The following is a 9,537-nucleotide window of genomic DNA, read 5'->3' as shown; positions in this document are numbered from 1 at the left end:
GAGGAACGGTGAAGAGAAGAGGTAATAATGTTGAACCTAGAGCGTGAAGATATCTTGACTGAGAGTGTAGATTTCCTTAGGAAGAGTGGTTTGAGTAACCGATTAAATGTTAGTGATTGATTGTGTTGTAGATGGCTTTGAGGAGACAGTTGGGCGTTAAGCGTTCTGGTTTCAGTGCTCATTTTTCCTTTTGGGAATTGTCGGCATAGTATTGCCGTTTAACGGTTCTTTTTTAGTGGCAAGTTGTGGTTGTTGTGGGGAGTATTGAAAGTGAGGCATACTCTCTTATTGTTATGGTGTTATCGTAGGGATACTTGAGGGGGATCGCTTGTTGGTAGTCTATGGAGTCGGTGGGATGTGAGTCCGAGTTTTCATTTGAGGATGATGGTAGTAGAGGCATTATGGCGTGATGTTTAGTACTGATGGGTAGAGCAATTTAAAGTGTGATCCGATTGTGGTTTAGAGAGTTGAGTTGTTTATTATACGTTATCAGGCAGGTGATGGGGTTGTGCATCAGTTGAGGCAATTGTGGACAGTTTAGTCTTTAGAGCCAGTGAGGACGATGTTTCCATATAGGTACTTTTTCTTTTTTTTTCTTTTGACGAGTCAATGGGTTGTTGTGACTGAAGTCACAATTCTTGTATGCACGGTGTCTGAGGTAGTATCGCCCGGGAAGGTAGAAATGGAATCGGTGTCGAGGTGTCATTTCACGACATGGAAGTTATTGATTGGGAATTACGGGTTCCAGGTACAATGGGATGCGGTATCCGACGGGCTATGATCTTTCCTAGTGATAGTATGTTGTGAGCATTGATGTTCTTATCTGATGGTCGTGTTGTAGGTTATATCCTAGTACTCGACGAGAGGGTGGTATTGGTCTGATTTGCTTTGGCTAGCATGGGTATTGCGGTGTAGCTTATGCGAGGTTTCGGTGTTCATGGTGTATGATGATCTATTAGTGGTGAGATCGCCTAGATTCGAGTTTATAGTTCTGCATGGGTATCGGATTGGTTCTCCTCCTTGTGTGTAAGGATTTCAATTCATCTCAGGTGAGATTAAGTATCCACAATGGGGCGTTTGGCCAGTGGCGTGTGACGAGGCACTAGGTACGCCTGGATTCAGGTTGTCGATCTCTTGCGAGTGCGGGGTTCGTTACCCTTCCATTTGTTCTGGTCCTGACAGGGATGTCGTTTGTAGAGAGTCTTGTTCTCTATTTAGGAGTTGTGCGCATTCGCGGATAGGCTAACCCGTGTGTGGTTTGTTATGTTGTTAGAGTTCACTAGTAAAGGATTGGTTGTATTGGTCGACTCACTCCCACGGAGGGAGTTAGGATCTTTGGTTTTAGTGGTGCTTGTTCTGAAAGTGGTTTTGACCACTGATGTGTGAGGCACGAGTTGCCAAATAGGGATTGTGTATTTCCAGTGTTTAATACTAACGATGATGGCTAGGGGATGTGTCGTAAACTGGAAGTTTAAGGATGATTAGGTAATGTGATATGAGTCATGTACTTGGATGTTTTTATAGATATTTGATTCGAGCAATGTCTTAAGGACAAATGTTGGTGTTGTTTGAGTGCTGGCAGCTGGATATGTGAATGTGGGATTCTGTAGAGGAATAATGTGAATGATTGATTTTGGTTTTGAGGTTTCAAGCATAAGATAGTCATATTGTGTGTTTTGAAGAAGTAATAATGGAATCAATTGATGTTATGGAGTTGTCTACCTGGTATGAGTGTTATGAGGAGATCGGAGAGCTTTTATGCTGGTTGATGATTGTGGTATTTGGTGTCGTGTTGCTTTTAGCTTGCTATCGGTTGTATGATTAAGACATGATTGGGATTTATTTTTAGAGTAGGTATGTAACTGTATAGTTGTTGAGGTTACGTAGAGCGATGGATTAATAGTGAGTGGATCTCATGGTTGTCTCATGGACTGTGTGAGATTGTGTTTGAGGTTTGGACTTAAAGATAGGAACGACGTCTGTGTTGAGACCGGATCGATGATGAGAATGGCTTGGACAATTATTTCTCCTGAATCAGTCCCTTTTTAACACGATGTCGGGTCAAAGGTCAATGATTGTTTCAATTTGTCAGGGACAGTGAGAGTAGGTATTGTACGTTGTGTCGGTGTGACAGTGTGGATTCGGGTGGTTTGTCTCAGGTGACGAGGAGTATTAAGTAGGACCAAGTATCGGATAAAGGTTTCTGGTGCGACCATTTGATTATCAAGGATCATGTTTTGCGAAATTGTGTCTGAAGTAATTGATAGTACTTTTTGTGATTGGGTGACTCATATTTATGTAGTCGTTGGGAGATTTACCGTTTAGCCATCTTGGGAGGTGCTAAGTATGATGATTATAGAGTAGAGTAACTGGAAATCGCTTGTACGGTTATGTGATAATATAGCTGCGTATTAAGTCACATGAGTATGGTTATTGGGAATGTGTTTACTTAGATTGGGACATAGTGTATGGCGGACGGGATTCCTTCTCTGGGGTTTTGTGTGTTCTTCAAAGGATGAGTTATGATTAATGTCGTCATATTCAGTGGTCGAGTGACCGTTCTTCTTTCAGGCTTTGGTGCCTTGCGTAGGGATGTAGAGTGGACTGATGTCTGTTTTGAGTCAGGTATAAAATCCATCTGGTTTTGTGTTATGATGTGGTGAGTGATGAATACCCTTATAAGGTGGTGAGCATTGTGTTTTAGTGGTAGTGGTGTCTGATAGCTTGGTGGCGTCCGGTGTCAAAGGCAATAAGGTTGGTGAGCTCATAATTTGTAATGTGTTTCTTAGGAAGGTTTATGACTGTGGGCCTCTTTCTTTAAGGATTGGTAGATTTCAAGGACGAAATCTCTCTTTGACATTGATGTCAATTTTTTTGGACATGGTGGAGAAGTATTTAGAAGTCTTCATGGATGACTTCTCGGTTTTTGGGTCCTCATTTGATTCATGTCTCCAAAATCTCAAAAAAGTGCTTCAAAGATGTCGTGAGACTAATCTTGTGTTAAGTTGGGACAGAGCCATTTCATGGTTCAAGAAGGAATCGTGCTTGGACATGTCATCTCTAAAAGAGGAATAAAAGTAGATAGAGAGAAAGTTGAGCTAATTTCTGAATTGTCTCCACCTACTACGGTGAGAGAAATCCGCTCCTTTCTAGGACATGCCGGTTTTTATTGCCAGTTCATCAAAGACTTTAGCAAAATTGCTAAACCCTTGTGCAACCTTCTTGCCAAGGAGACTCCATTTGTCTTTGATGAAACATGCCTAAATGCTTTTCATCAACTTCGCACTCTTCTATCATCCGCTCCCATCATGCAACCTCCAAATTGGTCCTTACCATTTGAGATTATGTGTGATGCTTCCGACTTCGCAATGGGTGTTGTTTTGGGGCAAAGGGTAGGTAAACTACCATATGCTATATACTATGCGAGTAAGACTTTCTCAGGTGCCCAATTGAACTATTCTACCACCGAGAAAAAATTACTTGCCGTAGTATATGCCCTTGATAAATTTCGGTCATATCTCTTAGGATCCAAGGTAATTGTGTTTTCCTATCATGCCGCTCTTAGGCATCTTTTAATGAAAAAGGAAACCAAACCTCGTTTGATAAAATGGATCCTACTTCTTCAAGAATTTGACTTTGAAATCAAGGATAAAAAAGGCTCCGACAATGTCGTTGCCGATCATCTGTCTAGATTAATGGTTGATTCTTCTCCAAATCTTGAAATTCATTAATCATTTCCAGATAAACAACTCTTTCAAATCTCAAATGGGACATTGCCTTGGTTCACCGACATTGTTAATTATCTTATAACAGGCAAACTTCCCATTACTTAGTCAAAACAAGAAAAGGACCGATTCTTTGCTAACATCCGGAAATACTATTGGGAAGATCCCATTCTGTTTCGTTATTGCCCAGATCAAATCATAAGAAGATGTGTGCGGGAAAATGAAGTTCCGAGCGTCCTTGTGTTTTGTCATACACTTGCTTGTGGTGGGCATTTCAGTGGAAAAAAGACCACTTTGAAGGTTCTTCAAAGTGGGCTCTTCTGGCCCACTATCCACCGAGATGCCTATAACTTTTGCACGGTGTGTGTTCGGTGCCAAAAGTTGGGATCAATGTCAAAGAGAGACATGATGCCCTTAACTTCAGTCTTCGTTGTTGAAATCTTCGATGTATGGGGCATAGACTTTATGGGACCATTCCCAATGTCTTATGGCTTTCAATACATCCTCGTTGCAGTTGATTATGTTTCAAAATGGGTTGAGGCTTGTGCTACCAAAACGAATGACCACTCCATGGTAATTGTATTCGTTAAATCAAATATCTTTGCTCGTTTTGGTATGCCAAGGGCTATGATAAGTGATGGAGGAAAACATTTCTGTAATCAATTCTTGAAGTAACTTTTCTTGAAATACTCCGTCACACATAAAGTGACCACTCCCGACCATCCCCAAACAAGTGGGCAAGTCGAGGTGTCAAATAGAGAAATCAAGCATATTCTTGAGAAAACTGTCAATCCGACCCGAAAAGATTGGTCAAAAAAATTGAACGATGCTTTGTGGGCTTACCGGACAGCTTACAAGACTCCAATAGGCATGTCTCCATATAGACTTGTTTATGGAAAGCCTTGTCATCTTCCAGTTGACCTAGAACACAAAGCACTTTGGGCAATAAAAAGGCTCAACTTTGATCTTGATAAGGCTGGAAAGGACCGTTTGCTCCAACTTAATGAGTTAGAGGAATTGAGAAATGATGCCTATGATAGTTCAAAAATCTACAAGGAAAAGACAAAAGCATTTCATGATAAACATATTGTGAAAAAGTCTTTTGAGGCCGGTCAAAAGGCTTGGTTATTCAACTCTAGACTCAAATTCTTCCCTAGAAAACTTCGAACCAAATGGGAAGGCCCTTATCAAATCATCTCCGTCTCACCTCATGGGGCGGTTGAACTTAAAAATCTAAAAGATGAAGGGACCTTCAAAGTAAATGGTCAAAGGCTAAAACCATACATTGATGGACAAACTTTTCAAAGAAATGTGGAATCTGCCCTCTTGGTAGATCCCATTTACTTTGAAGATTGAGAGCATCTCACGTCTTTCTAGCGACGTTAAACACTAGTTGTATCGAGTTTCTCCTTCGTTGCATTTTAATTTCCATTTTATTATTATTTTATTTTATTTTAATTTTTCCTTTTGTACATTTATGCATTTTTAAATTCAAAAAGAAAAAAAAGTAACAAAAAATTAAAAAAATTTATAAATGGGTAATGTAGGTTGGTGTTTGATTTTATTTCTATTTTATTATTATTATTTTTATTATTTTTATATATATTTCATGTTAGTTTTGCTTTATTCAAAAACATTAAAAAAAATTTAAAATTTAAAAAAAAAAAAAAAAGTAAAAAAAAGTACTAGTTAGTATAGGTTGATAAGTGATTTTATTTCAATTTTATTTATTATTATTTTTTTTTATCTATTTTTCATTTTAGTGTATATATTCTTTTTAGTTTTGTTTTTTTTTTTTTAATAAAAAAAAAAAAAGATCGATCCCAAAATAGGTGAGAGATCGATCCCATTTTCTTGACAGAGAGCAACAAAAAAATAGCCCAAGTGGATTGATCCCCCATCCATGTGGATCAATCCCATTTTACTTGTATTTCCCCCTTCTCATTACATAGGGGAAATTTTTTTGCCTAAAATTATCGATCCCCCATCAAAGCAGATCGATCGCCCCTTAGCCCTTAAAACCACAAATACATTCCTCTTCTCTATTCCTTAAAATTCTGCTTCTTTCCCCAAAAATCTCTAAACCCAATTTCATCGTCCAACCCTCACGGTTCGCTCTTCTCTTCCGGCGGCTTTGCTTTCCTTTGTAAAACACTGTTGGGTGCGATTACAAGGGTGGGGTTACCATTCCTGAAAAACAGCAGCGCCGACGGTTTAGTTCTTCTCCGGTCGCATCTGGGTCGTCTTTCTGGCATCGCATCTCTATTCTTTCAACGGTGTCGCAACTGGGTCTTTCCGGCGAGAATGCGAAACGTCGTTCTCCAGCGATTTTAACTGGATTTCGACTGGTTCTGCTTCAGATCTCGGTTGGGTGGCGATGGGTCGCTGTTCTTCGCTGATTTTTCTGGGTTGCGTTTCCTTCCGGCGAATTTCTGAATCGCCGTTTTCTTCCAGCGAGCTTTTGAATCGCCTGGTTCTTCTCTGATCGCGATCGCGACTGCTCTCTCTCCGACGAACGCAGCTGGGCTCTTCTCGCGGCTGTTCGTAGTTCTTCTCCGGCGTCGAGGCTGAGTTTTTCCAGCGATTTAGGCTAGTTTCGCTGGCGATCAAGACTGGTTCTTCGACTTAGTTGCTGGGCTCTTCTCGCTGGCAATTCTTGGCCGGTTTCTTCAGTGCTCCCAGCTGTCTTCTCCGGCGAGCTTGTGATGTGTAAAAAAAAAAAAAAAAAATTAAATAAATATAAAAAAAAAAAAATTAAATAACATAAAAAATAATAATAATAATAATAAATATAAAAAAATTAATTTAATAATAAATTAAATAAAAAAAATACATAAAAAATTTTAAAAATAAAAATAAAAAAAAAATTGAATTCTTGTTTAAAAAAAAAAAAATTGCATTGATATTTTTTTTTTAACCAAAAAAAAAAATTTTGAATTGATTTATTTTAAATAAATAATAATAATAAAATAAATAAATTGAAAAAAAAAAAAAAAAAATTCACTAGCATTCTGTCTTGCTAGAGACGTTAAACTTAGCCCATTTTTTTTTTTTTATTTTATAGGTTGTATATACATATTCTTTTTCTTTGTTTCTTAAAAAAAAAAAAAAAAAAACTTAATTTTCTTTCCATTTATTATTATTTGTTTATTATTATGTATATATATATTTATTTTATTTTAGTATATATTTTTCTTTCTAATTTAGTATATTTTTCTTTGTGTTAAAAAAAAAAAAAAAAAAAAAAAAAAAAAGACATCTGGGAGATCAATCCCATTCTTGAAATAAATAAAAAATCAAAAATATCAAAAATATGTGTTTCCAGTATGCCCTTCTGATTGGTCATGAATGTTTTCAGATTTTATCAAGGATTTCATCTCATATCTCTTTGCAATGTATTATATATTATTTTGAATTGTATGAATTGCTTATCCCATGTGATATTTGATGTGAGTTTGCTAGTATGGTTATACAGATAGGTTTTTGCATCCAAGTTTGGGGGAGACATCTTTCCTACTGAATCATTGCCAGACTTCATAATCTTTACCATCACAGTATACTCTTTACATTATTTTTCATTGTCCTCATTGCACATTGAAGACAATGTACAGTTTAAGTTTGGGGGTAAGGTCATTATGATTCATTCTATTTAAGTTAAGCTTTAAATGCATGATGAGATTTGAGATGTGTTTGGCAATGATTTCGAACTTTTGAAGTATAGTTACTTTGAAAAGCAAGTTGTTAGGGTCTAATACTTCTTGTATACTCTAGGATGCCATTTAAGGGTAAATTTTTAATTTTTGATATCATGTTTGCTCTTGTGGTACACATCATCCTGTTAGTTGAAAATGCTTTGAGAGTTGATTCTAGAATTCTACACTTGCACTTGCGCACACTAGCATTCAATTTGTGGGGTATATGCTTAGTTGATTATTGTCTTAGTTTATCCCAATTGAGCTAGTATGCTTTGAAAGCTTTCATTCTTGATAAAATGAACTTGTAAAGCAAAGAAATAAAAGCACTCACCAAAGGTGAGGAATAAAAAAAATAAAATAAAATAAAATAAAACTGCATTCTTTCAATATGTTAACTAATTAAAAAGGAAGACAAGGAAAGAATCTAAGATGTATGATTAGTTTAAGTTCGTAGCCTAGCCATTCCGAGTCATTACGCCCTTAGGAGTGTTTTTACACTTAACGCCCTAAGACCATCTGGTTTGGGAGTCATTGGCTCAATGCTTGTTACATGGGGTGATTAGAGAACTTAAGAAACTTGGACATTGCACATGGTCATACATAAAAAATAAATATAAAATAAAATAAAAAAAAAAGAATGTTTGATTGAATAACAAGGTTCATTCAATGTCTTGATGTCTGGTACTATATCTGTATGCTAGTTTGAGGGTAAGACTATGCCATTACTTTGATTTGCTATGATAGCAACACATTTTGATGTCGGTTCACTCAAAAAGGATGATATAATTTATTCAATTTGCATGATTAATTGATTGATGTGTGAAGGACCATTTTTGCTTACATGATGTTGAAATGTTGATAATAGCTTAGAAATGGCAGAAATTTGCATACTTGAGGTAGTCTACTTTCAACACTTGTTTAATATGTGTCGTTGCTTCTCAAGTAAGAAAGAGCTTTTGATGTTTGTGGGTACCATTTCTGAAAACCCTCACGAGACTTCACTCGTCCATTAGGGGTAACCTAGGGGTTTAAAGGCTTGTTGCATATACTAAATGCAACCGTGATCCCTACGAAAGTAGTGTTATCTTTATTTGCTTTATTAGTTCCCAGTTGTATATATGTTTGTTTCATTTCCATGCTTTAGTTCATTGCTAGGGACTAGTAATATCTAAGTTCGGGGGCATGATAAGTGCTTAAATGTTGCACATTTCAGCACCTAAGCTAGGGTATTTCAGTCATTGCATCTATCTTAATTTCATGTTTTAGTCCTAATTTATGTTTATGTGTATTTCAGGGCAATAAAGTTAAAATGAGCTAAGAACGGTCCATTAAAGCCTTTTTGGAGTCGAGTAAAGATATTCAGAAAAAAGTTCAAAAAATGACAAAAAGAGGTCGTAGCTCATTGCTCGTATAGTGTGTTTATTTTTCGAAAACGGTCAATCTCGGGCCTTTGATGATGTTCCCAAAGATGAAGAAGCAAACCAATTAACCCAGAGCCAAAATTGAACTGAATAAGGCTTAAAGGAAATTTCCAACTCTGGGGGGATCGATCCCCCAGGACTTGGCAACATTACAGATTTTTTTTATTGTTTAGGCTTATTTTGTGAACTATTGGGCTTTAATAAGGTTGTTACTTAAGGCCCAATGAGCCATTAGATTAGGGTTAGTATTTATTTTATTTAGGTGAATATTATTATGATTATTACGTTTTATATTCTGTATCGTATATTTTTTTCTCTCTGGGAAAAACACGGGAAAGAGGAGAAAAAGTAAGAACAGGCTAGGGTTTTGAGAAGAAGCTCAGAGATGATGAATCCAAGGATGGAGATTGTTCTGTCTTCAACTCTATCAACCATGAGTGGCTAATTCTCCTATTTAGGGTTGGATAAACCTTAAGCATGTAACCTATTCTCTCTCTCTTTTCATACTTTTTGGGGATTTATTTATGTAATTGATGTATAGGCTTAAATAACATGATTTAATTCTTTCAATTGTTTATTGGTATTAATCTCATGTTGTCTTATGTGTTATTGATGAATAAACAAGCTATACACTTGAATTCCTTGTAAATTGATTCTTGTGATGTCTATGCATGTGGTTAATTAGTTGTAATCGTG

This window comes from Cornus florida, unplaced genomic scaffold, assembly GCF_030987335.1.
Source record: "Cornus florida cultivar Cherokee Brave unplaced genomic scaffold, ASM3098733v1 CherokeeBrave_3.0.0_Hap2_Chr04, whole genome shotgun sequence".
Taxonomy (NCBI): domain Eukaryota; kingdom Viridiplantae; phylum Streptophyta; class Magnoliopsida; order Cornales; family Cornaceae; genus Cornus; species Cornus florida.
Note: the sequence above shows the minus strand (reverse complement) of the source record.